Genomic DNA, 19,553 nt, shown 5'->3' on the forward strand with positions numbered 1-19,553 from the left:
ACTACCAATCCACATGAATGAATGTCCCGAATGCTCTGGAAACACATTACATAATAGAGTTCTCGCAATCGAAGGTTACTTCAGGTCAATAACCGATGATAACCTATGTCATAAGAATTTTACAATCAAAACAGTACGCTCGATCAAGATACAAAGCAGCCCGTCGCGAGACCTCGCACATTGATTGTGACAATGTTTCTGTATTTTTTCATGTAAACTGCTGCTGCTCCCGAAGTAAATAAGAAAACGGAAGTGACAATAATATGATTTGTTTGCATTTGGCGAGAGCTCAATCAAACCAGCTCAAGCTGAGCTCAGTTCTGAAAAGATTAAATAGATTGTGTAGAATGTAACAATTTAGACGACTGTTAAAATGTGAAAATACCCCAGCCAGCAAGCCCATATGGGCCCCATATACTATTTTAATGGGCTTGTGGGCATGTGGGTTCTATGTAGGTTTTTGTGTTTTTGCCATATGTGCCCAATATGGGCTTTCTTGCAGAATGTGTTGCTAAATGACAAGGTGAAATATAAAACTTCCAATCTTCAAATGCGTGATCATATAAATGCATTTTAATAAATTTAGCCACATAAAATTATTGATCATGGGCTAAGCATGAAATGTTGATGGGCTTCCCACTTTGTTTATGGGCAGACCATGGGCTTCCCACTTTGTTTATGGGCAGACCATGGGCTACCCACATTTTTCATGGGCAGACCATGAGCTGCCCACATTTTTTATGGGCAGACCATGGGCTGCCCACATTTTTTATGGGCAGACCATGGGCTACCCACGTTTTTCATGGGCAGGCCATGGGCTGCCCACATTTTTTATGGGCAGACCATGGACTGCCCACATTTTTTATGAACTTCCAATTAAAACTTCCAATCTTCAAATGCGTGATCATATAAATGCATTTTAATAAATTTAGCCACATAAAATTATTGATCATGGGCTAAGCATGAAATGTTGATGGGCTTCCCACTTTGTTTATGGGCAGACCATGGGCTTCCCACTTTGTTTATGGGCAGACCATGGGCTACCCACATTTTTCATGGGCAGACCATGGGCTGCCCACATTTTTTATGGGCAGACCATGGGCTGCCTACATTTTTTATCGGCAGACCATGGGCTACCCACACAGTGATTCAAAGGTTTGTGGGCAACCCATACTAATATGATATACACCTCGATCAGCATTTGTCTAGCCTTTGAGATTTTTTAGTTGTCTCAAACGACTTTTATTGATCTTTTAAACAAACACAAAATGAAATTGAACAAGCAAAATTACTGGGGCACCTTTCTATGCATTGCGCAAAGCTCACTGCTTGCAGTTGGAGCACTTTGGCAAGGTTGGCAGTAGTACTATTTTTGGTGCTTACGTACCACAAATAGGAAAATGTCACATGGAGTTATATACCTTTATGGCCATTCCACTGTACAAATACTAAACAGCGTGCAGCCGTGCACTGTCTGCAGTTGACGCTCTTGGCTTACTCCGATTGAGCACTTTATTGGGGGCACCTTGCTATGCATTGCGCAAAATTCACTGCTTGCAGTTTGAGCACTTTGGCATCTGTCTGCAGTTATATATACCTGATATACATATGGGCAGCCTGTATTAGATTTATGGGTTACATATGGGCAGCCCATATTAGATTTGTGGGTTGAGTGTGAGCAACCCACATGAAACCCATAAATGAATATGGGAGCAATGTGATGCCCGCGGACACAATGTGTATGGGTCCCATATGGGCAGCTCACATGGGGCCCGTACATCAGCCCATATGGGTCCCCATGTGGGGCCCATATGGGCTTGCTGGCTGGGACCTAACCTTTTGTTTCGTTATTCTATATTGTTTAAATTTAACTTTTAGCATAAACCTACAATAAAATATGAACACCTTCTGATAATTAAAAATTATAATTCGAATAATAATTGTGTGGAAATCAGTTAATGGATTCAGATAACTAAATTAGTCAAATTAGATAGAATATTTATCAGGTAGTCAGACAGCCTTAATATTAAAATTCAAATATAAACAAACATAAGACCTTAAATAAAATAGGCCTAAATAAATAATTGTTACCACATTGGTTACCCCGCACGTAAGTAGGTTTTTAAACGTAAAAGGTAAGTTTAACAAGATAACCAAAATATGAATAAAAGCCGTTTGTTGGTAAGGAATCCAAACGTTTTGCCACAAGTTTGTCCAGATTTATTGCCTTGAAGTTTAACGTTACGATTTTTCCCGTTTATAAAACATTTAAAGCTGGTTATTATTCTCAGTTGAAGTCTAAAACTCCTTTCCGCTTGTGTTCAAACGTCGTTATAAGTTCACTTGCTCGCATGATGCGAGATCGTCATACATTGGTATGACCACGCGACATTTGGTGACGAGAGTGGGAGAGCATTTGAATTTAGCTAATTTTAATAAAAACGGTGCAATTGAAGACCATATTAGAAACTGCCAATTGTGCTCAAACAATAAACCGTCATTGCAGTCCTTCAAAATTGTTCGTAAGTGTTTGTCCGAGTTCGACACCAAGATTCACGAGGCATTGATAATCAAATCTTTAAGCCCAGGGCTCAACAGGCAATTATTTGCTGGCGGAGCTTCTTATCTTTTACAGTTTTTGATTGAATTATCACGTCTTGTGCTTCTCGCATTTTCTTTGTTTGTGTAGACCGATCCATCGCCTAGCAACGTTCAGCCAATCAGAGCGCATGAGAGCAAGCTATCTTCGCTCAGGGTGGCCAGATTGGCCTTTTTAAGGCCAAATTTCTCGAATTTGGCCATTTTTAAAGACTGTTGGCCTTAGAAATTATACGTTTGGCCTTTTTCTAGATTTGGCCTTAAATTTGGCCTTAAATTTGGCCTTTTTTAAAATTTACTTTTCAAAATGCATAATAATCAATATTTCTCATATATCGTAACCTTACCAGATGAAACTATTGTTCAATACATGTTCTATGCTTGTTTAATAGTCGTAATGTGACGCCGGCGCCGAGTCAGACTGCGCTCACCCGCTAAGTCAGCCAGTGGTGCCAGATTTCACCACTGTAGCGGATTAAAACTCATCCGCTACAATCCTTTTATACTTGCTCCCTTTTGGGCTACTTTCGGAATTATTTTTGCTACAATTTATTAAAATCCGTTACAAGTCATAAAATATCGATAAATATGAATATTATAGATATTATTTTGGAATTATAATGTCAACGCTCAAAAGTAGGTAGCCTAGCCTATGCAGATACTTAACGTGTTCACGTTTCAATCGATCGGTAGTTTAACACAACCGTCGGCTTGCCAGTCGAGTACTGTGTAATGTGCAAGGTAAATATATTGCCAAAGCTAAGCAACATTTCTACAGATGAAAAAAACAAGAAACACCTAAGTTAAATAAAATACCAAACTTCTCTTAAAGTTCTCTCACTAAACTTGTCTATGAAGTCACTGATTTAGAAAAAATGGCATAAATTAATCTAAGTTTAACCATAGTGTGCCATGCATCTATTCGCTCGATTGATCACATTGGTGATGTGGTGAAGTATCATGGTAATATTTTCACTAGTTACTGCTATAAAAACAAAGCCTAGAAACAGAACACAATTTCAACTATTGGAAGTTGTCATAAGAATTCGTTCTCACCTGTTGGACCACAAAATGTGTTGCAAAGACTTCAAGTGCACGTGCACCCCAAATATGATTGAATTGCACAACAGTGCAGGGCCGTAGCCAGATCACAGAACAAGGGAGGCCCGACTGTTTTTTAAGGGTGCCGAAAAAAGAAAATGGGCAAAATCATTATAATTGTAGCTGTTTCTCGAGAACGTTGGGATTTTGCCAGGGGGGGGGCGAAATTTTTTCAGGGGGGTTGAGCAGGGGTGCATTCCTAAAAATTTTTTTGGGGGGGGCTCTAACACTTAGCTGTGTTGTTATAGACAAAGTATGTATAAGTAATCGGTGTAGGTTAGCCAACAATGTTTACCTTTTTTAAAAGGAAACACTGTTCAGTATGTTTTTACTTCTGAACATCATGTCGAAAAACAACCCATGCTAAAACATAGCTTGAAGTACAGAAAAAGGTAGAAGCAACAAAACGTGAAAGCGTGGTTGCATCCGATATAAAATTATAAGTTTGAAATTTGGCTTGGTTGCTACAGTGCAATCTCCTTTGCTTTTTTTTTTTACTGCGTAGGCCTACACTTGAAACTCGATTTGCATGAGCTAATTCCAATCTCTTAACTCAATTGTAAACTTATTTGTATGAGCCAATCCTAAGCACACTTGCAAAAACATTGACTGCAATAGGAAAGTAAGGAAATGCAATTCTTGAAATGAGCGCTTGTGGTTGCAGATTTGCAAAACAAGAACCAATAAGCTGCCAATGTGACAGTTACACTAAAATCTCATTTCGTTATTAACGAACAGTTTAAAAAACTCCAATTACAGCAAAAGCATATTCCAAGTTGGTGCAAACGAGATTACACAAAACAAACAGCCTGTCTGCCAGGTCTTTGGTTTTATGGGCTAAGTTTAAAGCACCACGACAGTCCTTGATTTTAGCCAGCAAACAGTTTTTGCGGAGATCTGAGTTCATTCAATGTGGGCAGCTTAGAATGCTTAAATTGAACATCCACAGCCGACCGATGAGTCTGCAACCACTTCTGAGTTGCCGCAGTGCCATTCCATAAATGAGGAGGTGGTCCATTGATGCTGATGAACAACAATGCTGAAACAAGTGATATGGTCAGCCGTGATCGTAGCTGTGTGATGACCAAGTTCATTTGTGAAAATCCACATTCGGCTTCAGCAGAACTTATAGCAATCTTGTTTAGTACTACGTTCTTGAGCAACTTTATCGTATCTGGTATATGACAAGGATTGTCAACATACAATCGAAAATCGGAAATAGGAGTGATGACATGAAATCTCTCCTCTATTTTTCGTAATCTCTGCTCCCCTTCTTGCCATGGAACTTCGACTGCAGCAGGCCATAACTCTGGTACAATAATTTCCAAGCTCTTCACAGAATTTTCATTGTTGGTGTCCACCATCCTGCTTCCAATGTTCTCAACCAAAGCTTGAATAAACTGATTACGATCAAAAGAAGGGTAGGCTAGTCTCTACGTCGAGCTTTGAACTGGTCCAATGTTGTGCCTTTAAAGGAGTAGTTTTTTGTACTTCCGGGACTCAAGTTAACAACTTCATCAAACGAATACTTTCCTTCTTGAATAGCTTTTTTTATTTGAAGTAGAGAATTAACAGTCCATTTGACATGACGATTAGCTACTACGAAATTGATATTCCCAGTCTGGAGAGTTTCTGACAAAAGTGATAATTGGCGATTGCTATCAACTTATGTTCGTGTTTTTTTGCAGTTCTGTTGTGAGAAAGCTGTTAAAGTGTTACTTGTTCAGTCGAGAAGTTGTTGTTCAGCCAGAAAAGCTGAAAAATGGAACCTTAAACGAGCCCCCTCTGAGCCCCCCCTACATCAAGCCTTTTCGTTTTTCGGGGGGCTGAGCCCCCCCAGAAATGCAACCCTGGGGTTGAGGCCCCCTTGGCCCCCGGTTGGCTACGGGCCTGCAACAATGAGAATTTGTAGGCTATACTTCATCAGAAAATGAATAAACCAACTATTTAGAAGAAATTCTTCAATAATTCAATAAAATATACCGGTAAGTAAATTTGTTAAACATGTATATTTTATTATTTGCGAGTGGTTAGCGCGTTGGGCTCACAGTCGAAAGCCTGCATGTTCGACTCCAGCCACCCGCACTTGCTGTTGTTTCTCTAGGCAAGAAACTTTACGATAATTGCCTCTACCCAGTGATCGATTTCGAGTAATGGGTAGTACGGTACCAAAGTTAAGTCATAAGTATAGTAGACAACCGGAAACAGACATTGCAGTCGGCTGCAGCGTAGGTCAGGTGTACGTCGGAAGGCGTACACCGATGCATAGCGCTCAAGTCCGCTTTCCCACAATGCAGGATAAAGATAAACAAACAAACAAACAAAATTTTTAATACAGTATAAACAGGTAAATAGCTTATCCATTTGGCCTTTTTTATCTAATAGTTTCCTTGTTTTGGCCTTTTTTTGTATTGTTTTGCATTAAAACCTTTTCATAGTCTGGCAACCGTGATTACAAAGCTTATATTATCTTGTTTGAGTTTGGCTTATTTTTGGCCTTTTTTCTACCTATTTGGCCTTAAGTTGGCCTTTTTTCTTGGTGGGTTTGGCTTTTTTTACAAATTTTAGTCTGGCAACCCTGTCTTCGCTTGCCAACTATGCAGTATTTGTTTTGTGCAGTTTCGGTCACGTTTATGCCGTTTTCGTGGTGGTAAATAAGAGGTTTAGTTATGGCACTTGCAGTTTTGACAACAGATATCCAGAGAAATGCCAATATATCACTTTCATTGGCTTTCCTAAACCAAAAATAAGATTGGAAGACTGTTTATGTTGAATCAAAGCATGTGGTCGGCTTCATGTACAGCTAAACGTGTCAAGAATTAACCTTCATTTTTGGCGTATAGGTTGTAGGTGGTCGAATAGTGTACGCTAAGCACTAACGACATGCGACTCCTAGCTCAGAAGGGGCGATGTTCTAACCTTATCTCTTCTAGAGTGCACTGTCTATTAATACCACACAAAAGCAAGCATTGTAGAAGTAGTATAATAATTCAAAGTAAACACAATAACATTAATTAACAATGGTAGAAGCTAATACAAATGAAGGTCACCAGGGCAGACCAGGTTACACACACAGTAATATTACTTAATAGAATAAATGTCCTTAATCAATAGTCCGGGTTCAACCTTGTAGCCATGTTCCGATTTCCGAATGTCCTTTCTTTATTGTCTTTTGTGCATCTCTTTCCTTCACTTCAATTCACGTCCGCTCGCTGAGTTGTTGTTTTCAAAAGTCTTTGTTTAGTATTCATCCGCGGCCACGTTCCCGCCTTGGCGCCTCTAGCGGACAGAACTATTCAGACGCAGGCAGAATTGTAAAGGGGAACGCCACATCACTTGGCGCCAGATGATTAGATCATGAGTAAACGAAATGATCAAACATCGACATGCTTCTTGGCGTGACTTCTCGATGAAGATACTGGTGGCTCGGACTGATGCGTTTGCAGGAATCTTTATAACAGTCTTGTTTGTAGCACTAGTTTTCTTTCAAATTATGCGGCCAAAACTATGTGTTGTCGGTGTTTGCGATCTTAGCAAAACAGAAACCGTCTTACAATGCTGCATCAATTGCCTAAACAATCTATTAGTTAGCTCTGCTGGGGGGTAGGCTTATTACTGATAGACTGATTTTATTGTTTATTTGTGGTGGTGGTTTTGCAATGTACAGTATTAAAATACAATAAATACATGAAGTGTTACCAATTTTAGCATTTTGTGGATGGAAAACCTTCTGACATTTTTCCAGACCCAATTCCAGCTGATGAAATGAAAGTACGAACAACTCGAAAGAGCCGAAAAAGAGTTCTGCAAGATATGTCTCATGACAATGATGCAATGAACAGTGAACAAGATGACCATGCACAAAAGAAGCAAAAAATTATTTCAGAAGCACAAAACAATGGTAGGTTATGATTATCCATGATATCTCAATTAGTCATTTTGCAATGGGTTAGGCTAAATGGTTTATTTCTTGATTTGTGTGAATTACTGGTAGCCTAGCTTGCGGTGGGCCTACTAGGCTATTGGTATTATAGGCTATGTTTCGGTTCATTTTTTTATCTTATGCAACCATTAAATTTAAACAACCATAGTTTACAGACTATGCTATTCATTGCAGAATCCTGTATGCTGGTAACTGAAAACAGGGATATCTAAAGAAGAGAATACGAAGGCTTTTATTACGTCTGACAATAGAAGGGCTATTGTTAATCGTAAATAATCTGTGTTTATCGTAAAATGACAATTGGCACCGATAGGAGTTTAATAAATCTTGTTATGATAACTTGCATTGCGCTATTAACACCAGGCCTGGATATTCACAGCATGCTCGTGGTTGCTTGTTAATTCAACCACCCATATACTTGCTTTACATCTATAGCCTCCTGCAAAGGCTTTGTTATAAAAAACAGCTTACTGGTAACTTTTCAACTGTCTTTGTGAACAAGTATTCTTTAAATGTAGGCTACTCTACGTAACATTTGCTAACTGTCTCTTGTAGCTCATTGTAGGCTACCAGCTGCACTACAAAACTTTCTACGATTTTAAAAAGAACCACATGTTTAAAGCACTACAAACAACCGCCCTGGTAGTGTAATAAGAATAAGGAAATCGCTGCGAGCCTTCATATCCCCTTCTCTAGATATCCCTGACTGAAAATCAAGCTTTGAAAGAAGAACTTTGTGTTCCAAAATTGCAACATGAATCGCAATCTCTTCTTTTGCTACAGATGCAAGAAAGGTCATTTTTTAGTGTAGGTGGTCACAGCGGTAAACCATGTCGACTCCAGCCACCCGCACTTGCTGTTGTTTCTCTGGGCAAGAAACTTTACGATAATTGCCTCTACCCAGTGATCGATTTCGAGTAATGGGTAGTACCAAATTTAAGTCATAAGCAGAGTAGACAACCGGAAACAGACATTGCCGTCGGCTGCAGCGTGGGTCAGGTGTACGTCGGAAGGCGTACACCGATGCATAGCGCTCAAGTCCGCTTTCCCGCAATGCAGGGTAAAAATATGAAAAACAAACAAACAAACAAACAATAATCTCTTCGTGGGAAAATTGTAACGTAAGATTCCCAAATCCTTTCGTCTGCATGCAATGACCGAACAAGAAAACACACTTTCGAAACGTCTATTCAAACAGTGTATTCCAGTAAAATTAGCCCGCGGCTATCGAAATCGAGATGCAACGCCGTACACCTCTAAAAACTGTCACTACAGAACAGGTTAATTGGATAAAAGACGGAACTTTTGTCCAGCTAGCAAGCACTAAGCAAACAGTTAAAATGTGCGACTAACTCTCAAGCAACCATTTCACGAATGACCAGAATAGATATCAATATCTCAAATTCACGTATGCAGTACTGTGACGCAATAATGCAAGACAATTATGAAGTCATTCAAACACCTGCTCCAGAGGCTTCTTCTTCTTTCGTTTGAGACTAGATCAAATTTCAGGGCAGGTGGTGGAGAGCCAGGTGAGTGTAGCTTCGTCCAGCGTTGCTATACCATGCGTTCCATTTGGTGCCTTGTAGATGGGACATTCGAGAACGACATGGTCAGCAGTTTGTTCCTCCGCGCCGCATTCGCAGGCCGATGAGGGAGCCAGACCCCACTTGTGCATGTTGGAATGGAAGCGACCGACTCCGGTTCGGATTCTGTTGAGCTTGACCCAAGTCGGCCGAGGAAGGTCCATACCAGGGGGGCGCGCCACCGGGTGGGGCATAAAACCATGTAGTTTGGTGTCGGTGGCGCACCATGCTGCATTCCAAGTGTCTTCCATGAAGTGTGCTGCGCTGATGGCACGATCGCTGAATGGTTGTAGTAATTCAACAGCAGCTGGCACAAAGGGGTGTCTTGACTTTAGTTGCCGGGGAGATTCCTGAGGTGGGATGTTGAGTTTTGCATGGAGCAAGTGGTCAGGATCCCCCGCCCGGCGAGCCAGGTGTATAATGGCAGAGGCTGATGCAATATTTCATGTTTGAACAGGTTTCAAACTGAAACAGGTTTAAACAGGTTTGACACAAGTCCATGAACGATGGTGCAATTTTGGCACATTTTCTAGCAACTTCCATGACGTAAGATTCAGTAGATCTGAACGGTTTTATATGACGTTTGATTTGTACAGAGATTGGTCGTAACATAGCGGCCCCTAGTTATGACAGTCTAACATGGCATAACTAAAAGAGAATTGAAGGACAATCATGAGCCAATGAATAAAAACACATGATACACAAATTGTTTGAATCACTCACGTTTAAGTTAATACGTAAATACAAAGGGCATGCAAAGAATGAACAACAATAAGAATAATACACGACGATACATGAAATTGGTACCATAGGTACACGCTAAAATGACGCTATATACAATGGTTGCGATAATAACCGACTGTTCCGGGCTCAGACAAGGGTCGGCCACCGCAGACAAAACCAAGCTCAAACCCTAACACTTAGGTGTTCTTTACGGGGGCGAGGCACAAAATATCCCTCAACACGTAGTCTACTTTCACTTTCCCCGTACTCTCATCATAGTTGCAGACGGCAACTTTGGCTCTACGAACCACAGGCTTCCCTTTCCTAATTTGTGGAACTACCTCATGCACCCTCCCAAGTTGATACTTCCCACGTTTACCAATGTCTTGGAGAGAACCCACCACTACAAGTTGACCAGGCTCCAAATTCTCGGCCATTTTCAGCCATTTTTTCCGGCCCTGAAGACCTGGCAAGTAAAAATCGATCCATTTGCTCCAAAACTGCTGAGAAAGTGACAAATTGAACCGATAATCCCTTCTTAGTTGGTCACGATCACGTGGTTGCCCAACAGCACAGTATGGGTCTAAGTATGGGGTCAAAAGTGAGGCAGGGGTGATGACAGTAAAATCCCTAGGGTCGTCACTCAAAGGAACTAAAGGGCGTTCGTTCACGATCCGAACGGCACTGCTGGTGTACGTAAGCAGTTCAATAAAATTGGGCTTACGTATTGAAGAGTCTAAAATGTGAAAAAAGTATTTGGTCACATCAGCCATGAAACCAAATCTTTCAAGCCGAAATCTGGCCAAGAGATCTGCCAGAGGGTTTAAAAAGTCAGGACCCGAAAACATTACATCATTAACACAAGTTCCTCGAAATTCAGACTTGCCGTCGTAAACAATACGCTTTTTTAATTGTGACGTCACAAAGTATGGTAAATACCATTCAAATCCCTTGACATTTCCTGCTTCACCAGCACGCTCAATATAGCCATTAGGTTTAAGATCTTTCATGGTGTCAGTAAGGAAATCACGAAGTTCAGGTTGTTTTAAAGCCTTCTTCCTTAAAGCAGCAGCTCTATCTGACGCCAACACAAAATTGTTAGGTAGATCAATATCTTCCTCTAACGGAACAGGTATCTCAAATCGACCATCTTTCAACTCAATATTCGGTTCGACAAGTTCTCTAGCCAAAATATCATTGCGAGACAATTCACAGGTTTCATTTTGCAAAGTCAAATCCTGAATGACTTTATTCAGGTCTGCTATTTCCATATCGCGAGACTCAATTTTACGCTGAAAGCCAGAGATGACATCCGACTCTGAAGACGTCTGCACTCTGCACACTTTAGCAACGCTTTCAACTAAGGGTGACTTACCACCACAAGTCAACCAACCGAGAGGAGTGAGTAAAGCATGCGGTTCACTACGATTCTCACCAACACGCTCTTCTTTAGCACACATCAAATAAGCGTTGTCGTTGCCAATCAGTACATCTACAGTACTACAATCATTCAAATGAAACATATTCACGTCATGAAAATGACGGAAACCACTTAAATCTTGTTTATGCGGTAAAGTTTTAACATCGTCAGCCCAAGCTGGGTTAACCACCGAAGTTATATCACAAAACAGTTCATTCGTCTCTAACGACTGAATGTTGAGTTTAACAAGTTCAGCACAAGTAGGTTTCTGACCAGCCAGAGTATCCATTTTAAACGATGCTTTGTCATACGGTTTAATGCCAAGCTCGCAGATCAAATCACTCGAAACAAACGTCAACTGCGAATCAGGATCATGCTGACAATACACCAACTTCGATTTGCCAGTCATTGGATTCAAAACACGAGCAGCAGTAATGCGGTTAAAGGCTGCTTTAACATGTCCAATCTTAACATTACGCACAGGAACTCTGGCACCAGCATCATCTTTACCGACCGAATCCAGAGAATCACGTGACGTCACATAAAAATCATGCAGAAGAAAATAGTGTTTCCTATCGTTGTTAGGACCACACTTACGACAGTTGTTTGCATGAACGCAATCCCTAACCATATGCTGGCGCAAACAATTCAAGCATTTGCCAGCTTTCACAATGACATCTCTCCGATCTTTAGGTGTCAAGCGCAAAAATTCTTTACAATTAGACAAAAAATGATATTCAACTTGACCACGTGACGAACAATAAAAACATGCCGGTATGTCACTACGTCTGGCCACACCACCGCGCGGTGCGCCAACAGCAGTCGAGTACTGCGAACTCCCTGAAATCACATTATCATGGGGTTTTACCGACGTCTGCCTAACCGGACAAGAAGGCAATTTTCCTTTGCCAAACTTTTTAAAATGCTGCGACTCACTAGAATCGCCCATTAGCATAATGCTAAAATCAGTCGACTTGCGCGTTTCCTCCCGTACAACAAAACCGAACAAACTCTGAAAAGTAGGCTCATCAGTGCCACCATACTGATCACCTAAAAAGTCAAGATAACGCTGCTTAGCATCAAACGGGAGTCGCTTAGCCAAATCCAAAACAAAACGTCCTTCCAATTTGTCACGCTGACCATAAGCTTGCGCGTAAAGCAGACACTGCGACAATTCATCTTTAAACTCTTTCAAATCAATGGAAGAGATTGAATTCAATTTGCTACCATAGCGATACTTTCTAATTTCCGGTTCGGCGAGAAGACCTCCACGAACCCCAAAACGCTGGGACAAGCGAGCTAACGACATTTCTATCCTGTCTTCCTCTGACAAGCCAGGAGTGTCGGAAACCAAATTAGCAATCGTTTGCGCAGCTGTTCTAACACAAGCTGCTTGTAACAAAGTTAAACGAGTTCCCTTAAAGGGCGAAGCTGCCATCAAGGCCGTAACACGATTTTTAAAGAAAATAAATGGCATATTATTACCATCGTAACCAATCAAGGCCGTCTTATCGAAAAACGTCCTACTATTTTGGTATTCAAAAAAGCAATCCTGTTGTTGAGAACTCGATTTAGCGGGAGAAGACAAACTATATCCCTTAAGGGGCTGAGTGGGCTCAGTCACATGCTCAGCCCGATCACGATCCTCACACACGTTAAAATCAGGAGACACGATACGCCTCTCACAACCACCCAAATTACGTGTAGCTGGGCGATCAACAACTAGCGGCGCAGAAAACTTTGAAGGGGGCAAAGCATTACTGCTAATGGCGGCCCCGTGACCTGTACGCTCTGGGGGAAGAGTTCGGTTGTAATTTGCAGACCTTGGCTCTACAGCCTTCGGAAGACCCTTAGCCGCGGCCCCGAGACCTCCTGAAACAGCTGGAAAGCATGTGGATTGTACAGGTCCACTTACAGATTGAACAGGCATCTGGAAAAGGTTAGGTAAATTAAACTGCGATTGATGTTCACTTCTGGACTGGCTAGAAGAGCCCTTCCTAGAGCTACGCCGGGAGCCCAACTCAGAACGATATTCAGCTAAAACTGCCTCTTTACGTTGTTTGGCCCTCAACTTCTTCTTCTTCTTCTTCTTCTTCTTCTTCTCTCGTTTGACTTGCAGTAGCTTAGATTGGCAATGCCTCCTCGTGCAGCCAAGATACGGTAGTTGGGTCCAGTTGTCGAATACCAGTGATTCCACTTGGGGGTCGTAAGATGGGACATTCGTGGAGTATGTGTTGCATTGTTTGTTCTACCGCTCCGCAGACACATATCGGCGAATTATGCAACCCCCACCTAAACAGATTAGCTCCAGTACAGCCAACGTCACATCTGATCCTGTTTAATGTGACCCATGCCTTTCTTGAGAGGTCTGCTCCAGGAGGGATGGAGAGTGCTGGCATAACTGAAAACTGGGGAGGGATATGTGGCAGCTCGTTCCATTCTTGGGTCCATGTTTCCATGCAGCTGAAGTTCTTATCCACAAGTTGTGTAGCATATCAATGGAATGGACGCCTTGATGATAGGCGTTGAGGTCTGACTGGTCCATTTGTTTGGGAGTGACTGTAGAGAAGGTGTTGAGGATCGAGTCTCGCATGTAGAGCCAGTTTGTGAGAGGCTTCTTCCCTACGGACATGAGCAGGAGCAATGCCAGCCAAAGTTGGCAGATAAGCAGTAGGTGTGGGGCGGAGACAGCCAGTGATGATGCGCAAGGTGTCGTTAATGCACACATCCATCTTTTTTGTGTGTCTGCTGCGGTTCCATACAGCTGAGGCATATTCGGCTGAGCTGTAGACCAAGGCTAGTGCACTTGTACGCAAGGTTGATGCTCGGGCTCCCCATCCTGTTCCTGCTAGGCTTCTCAAGAGGTTATTTCGCGAGGTAACCTTGGCACGGAGTGACTCGATGTGGGGTCTGTAGGTCAACTGCCGGTCAAGTTTTACTCCAAGGTAAGTTGGGTTTGCAGTGTATGGTAAAGGATTTCCTTTTAGCGAGACATACAGTTGACGCTGAGATTCCCGATTATTTAGATGGAAAGCAGAGATTGTTGTTTTCGACGCATTCAGTTTGAGCCTCCACTTGTCCAGATAGTCAGCCACCAGTTTCAGGTCAGTTTCAAGTTTTCTTTCCACCTCATGCCAGTTCCTGTGAGCATATAGAAGAGCTAGATCATCCGCATAGCCATACTGTTGCGATGTAGTGCATGGGAGGTCACTTATATAGATATTAAATAGGAGTGGCGATAGTGTTGACCCTTGGGGGACGCCATTTTTCAGGCGGCGTGGTCTGCTGGGTTTTCCCTCGTTGGTATGCAGTATGAAGGTACGGTTCGAGATGGTCTCTACCAGAAACTTAACCATGTGTCGGTCAGGAATGAGTTGTAATAGTTTCATAGTAAGACCACGGTGCCACACAGTGTCATAGGCTGCTGTAAGATCCACTAGGACAACACCCACCTTCTCACGGGCTTCAAAGCCACTTTCGATGTCATCAGTAAGCTTGACAACTTGGTCAGTTGTGCATCGGCCGCGTCGGAATCCAGCTTGTTCTTCTGGTAGTTTTGGGTCAACGATTGGTTCGAGTCTGCTCAGTAAGAGACGCTCAAGTAACTTGTATGGCACACAGAGCAGGGAAATGGGCCTGTAACTTTTAGGGTTATCAGCTGGCTTGTTGGGCTTTCTAATGGCTATGATGTTAGCTTTCCTCCAGATCTTTGGGAGGAGCAACTTCTTTAGGCAGAATGACATGAACTGTCGCAGCCACTCTCTTGCGAGTGGTCCAATATGTTTAATTAGCTCTGGTGGGATTTTGTCTGGGCCTTGTGATTTGCCAGTTTTTAGGTGTTTGATGGCTGCGTCCAACTCAGAGATGTTAAAAGAGGTAGATAGGAAACAGCTTGAGCTGGGTACCTTCCATAGTTGGTTGATTTCATTTTTCACTGCTCTGGCATGCGCTTTATCAGCTCCTTGATATTGGCCATTTGCGAGAAGTTGTTTCGCTATGGAGTTGGCTGTTTGAACGTCTTTGAGTGCGAACTCAGCAGCTCTAGCTTCGGCTTCAGCTCTTGCGGCAGCTTCTGCTCGTGCGGCCTCAGCAGCTCTCGCTTCGGCCTCAGCTCTCGCGGCAGCCTCAGCTCGTATGGCCTCAGCTCTTGCGATGGCCTCAGCAGCTCTTGCTTCGGCCTCAGCTTGGATCTGGAGCTCCTCTCGTCTTAACTGTAGGTTAATTTGTGCAACTATCCGTGACGAGCTCTCAGACATCCTAGTGCTTACATTTGAGGCGCTATCCTCAGGATGTATGTCAGCATCCAACCTATCTGAGAACTCACTTTCTTTTTGTTCGAAGTTATTTTTTAACGAGTTTAATTCGGGATCTACCCCAGAGATATCTAGACACCGGGATGCGAAACTTGTTTTAGCTGCATACAATCGTAGGGCTAGAGGTGGAAAAATAATATATCAAAAATTACTCTCTAATGCGAACAAACTAGATTCATAACCTTAATAGAAGCACTATGCTGAAGCTGACATGAGAAACCAAAACCAGAATATTAGGAAATAAGATGGTATGCCGGAGTTTTTATTGATAACTAAAGCATGATTAATGTACACATACAAATTGAAGATGAGGCAAGAACGATACTGTAGACTGCAAACTACTAGGAAATAAGATGGTTTTATTCTAGGATATAAGCATTCCGCAATTGAACAATCATTTTACACCAAGCAAAGTTTTCTCAAAACTAACAGATAACTTAGGATTATAGAATCCCTTGTGAACTCTACAGGGCAGCAGAAAGTTTGTCTGAAACTATGAGGAGCTAACTAAGCCATCGTAACTAAGCCAACACGGTGATGCACAGTGCTGATCATGGAATACGTTGATGAGTTGATCAACAAACGGCATCAGTCCAAAATTATTAAAAAAAAAACGGTAAACAGCATTAAATTAACAAGCGCAACAATGAACGATGGCGAACATACTAAGCAAATTCTGCATAGTCTCCGACAAACCAATGGCATGAGCATTGAGCAACAGCACACACAAACGAAGAACAAGGAGTTAAAAAGGTCAGAAGGAAAGAAAGTCAGATTGCGCGTCTGCTTTGGGCAAGACTCTACAGTCTACACCAGTGGTTCCCAACCGGGGTGCCGCGGCACCCTGGGGTGCCAATTGCAATGCTCAAGGGTGCCGCGAGATGTTGAGATATTGCAATACTGCAGCCCATTCTTTATTTTAACTTTAACTCGTTAAGTGCGGAATTTATTTATTTCTAACCGAGTTTCAGTGCGTATTAATTTCGCGTCTCGCAGTTATTCATGGCTCCTTTCTGGAGAGTCGCTTTGTAGGGAAGTCGCTGGCGGTGAGTAGATAGCCTAATTCGCGGTAAGCCTTTGTTTTCTCGCCCAGGAAAAACAGCGTGAAAGAGATTTTGACTCGTTGCTGTTCTTTCCATAAAAACGTTTGAAACGCATCATTATTGCCAGGTTTCATGATTTTATTTTACGTTTCACGGCGCACAATTGGGTCTCCAAATTAGCGTTTTTAGTAGATATCTTCGACCATTTAAATAACGTGAATGCCAAAATGCAGGGCAAAAATGAAACTCTCTTAACTTCAACCGATAAAATGGAAGCACTGAGATAAAAATGCAAATGTGGTGCTTAAAAGTGGAGAACGGAAAGTTTGACATGCTTTCACATTTCTCTGAAATGAAGAACAAAGAAGTTGTCTCATTAATAACTCAGCACCTAAAATCATTGGAAGAAAAAATTGAGAAGTATTTTCCCAGCTTGTCCACGGAAAATTACGCATAAGTAAGAAATCCATTTTTACTGGACTCTCACATTGTTTTGAATCTTAAAGAAGAAGAAGTTTGTAGCAATGGAAATTTTAAGCTTATGCACAATTGCACAAGCAGATGCCTCTCGACGAGTCCTGGATAAAAATTCAAAATGAATATCCTTGCGTTGAAAAGAAAGCTATTGTGCTTTTGCTGCAGTTTATCTCGTCATAGCCTACCTATATGAGAGTGGATTTTCCGTATTATTCAACATAAAAACTAAAAAACGAAAACGACTGCTCATAGTCGAGGAAGAAATGAGGGTGACTTTATCGAATGTGCCCCCAGATATTAAAGGACTTTGTGCAAGAAGTCAAGCCCAAATTTCACACTGACTTTTGAATAAATACATTTATTTACGCGCGCTATAGCCTACTGTAGGCTACAACTCATTCTGTGTTATTTCATACAGTTATTTGAAATACAGAAACCTCATAAAATTGATTCAGCTTTGCCAGGGTGCCGCAAACTATTTATCTCTTTGATAGGGTGCCGCAAGGTCAAAAAGGTTGGGAACCACTGGTCTACACAAAGCAACTCTCGCTCGAACGAAACTATCCCGTCGTTGATGGCTAGCAATAGCTCCACAGGCATTAGTGACTTCCTCAATGAGGCATTCCACAGCCTGAGTATGGGCAGGAAAATGCGGGCATTCAAACTTTTTGTTTGTCAAACTCTTCAGTTAATCCAAGGTAACGTGTGAAAACAAGTGTTGCTGTTCCCAACACAGCAGCTTCTCCTTGACTGATACCCCGAGTTGCAACACTTCCTTCGCAACTGTTGGAAGTGGAAGTCGCATATTTGATGTCCTGAAAATTTTAAACATACCTTGTCTATTCCTATGTCAATAACCAGTTACAAAGTTGAAATAATATTAGCAATTGACAAAATACTTTAACATTAAACGAAACAATAAGTTTAAAAATTATTAAAAATAAATACATGGTTTACACAAGCAGCAAAAGACAGCAGAAGTTTTAAAGTGGGTGCGGCATTAACCTGAACATTATTAGAGCAAAAAATCTGAAAAGATATGTGAGAACTCACTTTTTTGTAAACTCTTTTTTGAAGAGTTGTTGACATTGTCTTTTTGTCAAGAAGCCCAATTTGATATAGAAGTGCTTCTACCCATGATGATATTATTGGGAGAGGACAAACTTCAGTTCTTTTGGGAATGCGGTCTTCCTCAAGACAAATACATCAAATGTGAGCTCCTCATTGAGTCCCTACAAATACACATACAGACAAGCTGATATTACACAACGACATTTTAAAAAGCTTATCCAATTTGTAGCCTAATTGAAAGTGTTGCACTTTTGCCTGTGAAATCCACTTTGTCGAAAATACTATCGCTGATGACTGAATACCTGATTCTACTAGCATGTGATGATATAAGTTAACACAACAGCAGATGATAACAAGTAGGCTGACATCTTTTGAAAAGAAAATAATTAACCTTTTTTCCAGATTCCTAAAAAACTATTTCATTATGAGGACTCTATCTCTGTAAACGTGCAATTAATTTTAAACTTTTAAAGTTCTAAAAACTGTCTGCTGGTTGGCTTTATATGGTATTGATTCATGATGGCTATTATGTTCACATTTAATATTTTAACACCTTCCTTACATCCATGTAGAAAATACCAGTTAATCTATGTTTCATGTCACGATCAAGCTTGAATAAAACCTGTCAGAGAAAACGTAATAAGGTAGGCTACTTCAGTACGGTAGCCTGTTACCTTCAACAAAGCTCAGAATGCAAGGACATCTCACGTAGTGTTGGTAAATTAACATTGAGAAGCTCCTTGAAGGGTCCAATAGCAGAAGAGCTTTCCATGCTTTTTAGCCAATTCTCTTTTTAGAACTTTTATGCATGGTTTATCAATTAACAGCACTGCCAAGAACAACATCAGCTTAATGAACTGAAGATAATATGTGAAGACTGAAGAGATTGATATATCATTTTATGAAGAAAAAAGATACAGTGTACACTGACTGACTGAAGTACACACATACAGAAAACTAAGACTTTAATTCCTGCAAACTTAGTTGTCTACGTTTACCGCAATACTATTAACTTTATTACTGTCATTGTCAAAGCTACATATCAACATACCGCAATATAGAAATGTCAGAATGACGAACAGCAACTTATCAGAATAAGCCGTTTTTATTCCAGAAGACATGACCATTCCGAATTTTGCTTTACACAATTTTGAAAACCTAGCCTGAATGATTAATTATAACATAAAATCATACCAAACAGTTAGCCTGAACATAACTTTCTGTCTAAGTTTTGCAGCTTTCTCATGATCACAACTCGCTGGAAAACCTTTGAGAAGG

General features: G+C 41.3%; 1 long non-coding RNA gene across 1 annotated transcript; it reads right to left on the minus strand.

Moving 5' to 3' along the window:
* Nucleotides 1-17,765: 17,765 nt before the first annotated feature.
* LOC145765917 (uncharacterized) lies at nt 17,766-19,208 on the minus strand. The gene is made up of 3 exons (XR_014288676.1): nt 18,950-19,208; nt 18,258-18,436; nt 17,766-18,019 (listed from the first exon to the last, which is right to left on the minus strand). It is a non-coding gene; the product is annotated as an uncharacterized LOC145765917 (long non-coding RNA).
* Nucleotides 19,209-19,553: the final 345 nt, after the last annotated feature.

The sequence above is a fragment of the Aplidium turbinatum genome, chromosome 3 (assembly GCF_918807975.1).
Source record: "Aplidium turbinatum chromosome 3, kaAplTurb1.1, whole genome shotgun sequence".
Lineage (NCBI taxonomy): Eukaryota > Metazoa > Chordata > Ascidiacea > Aplousobranchia > Polyclinidae > Aplidium > Aplidium turbinatum.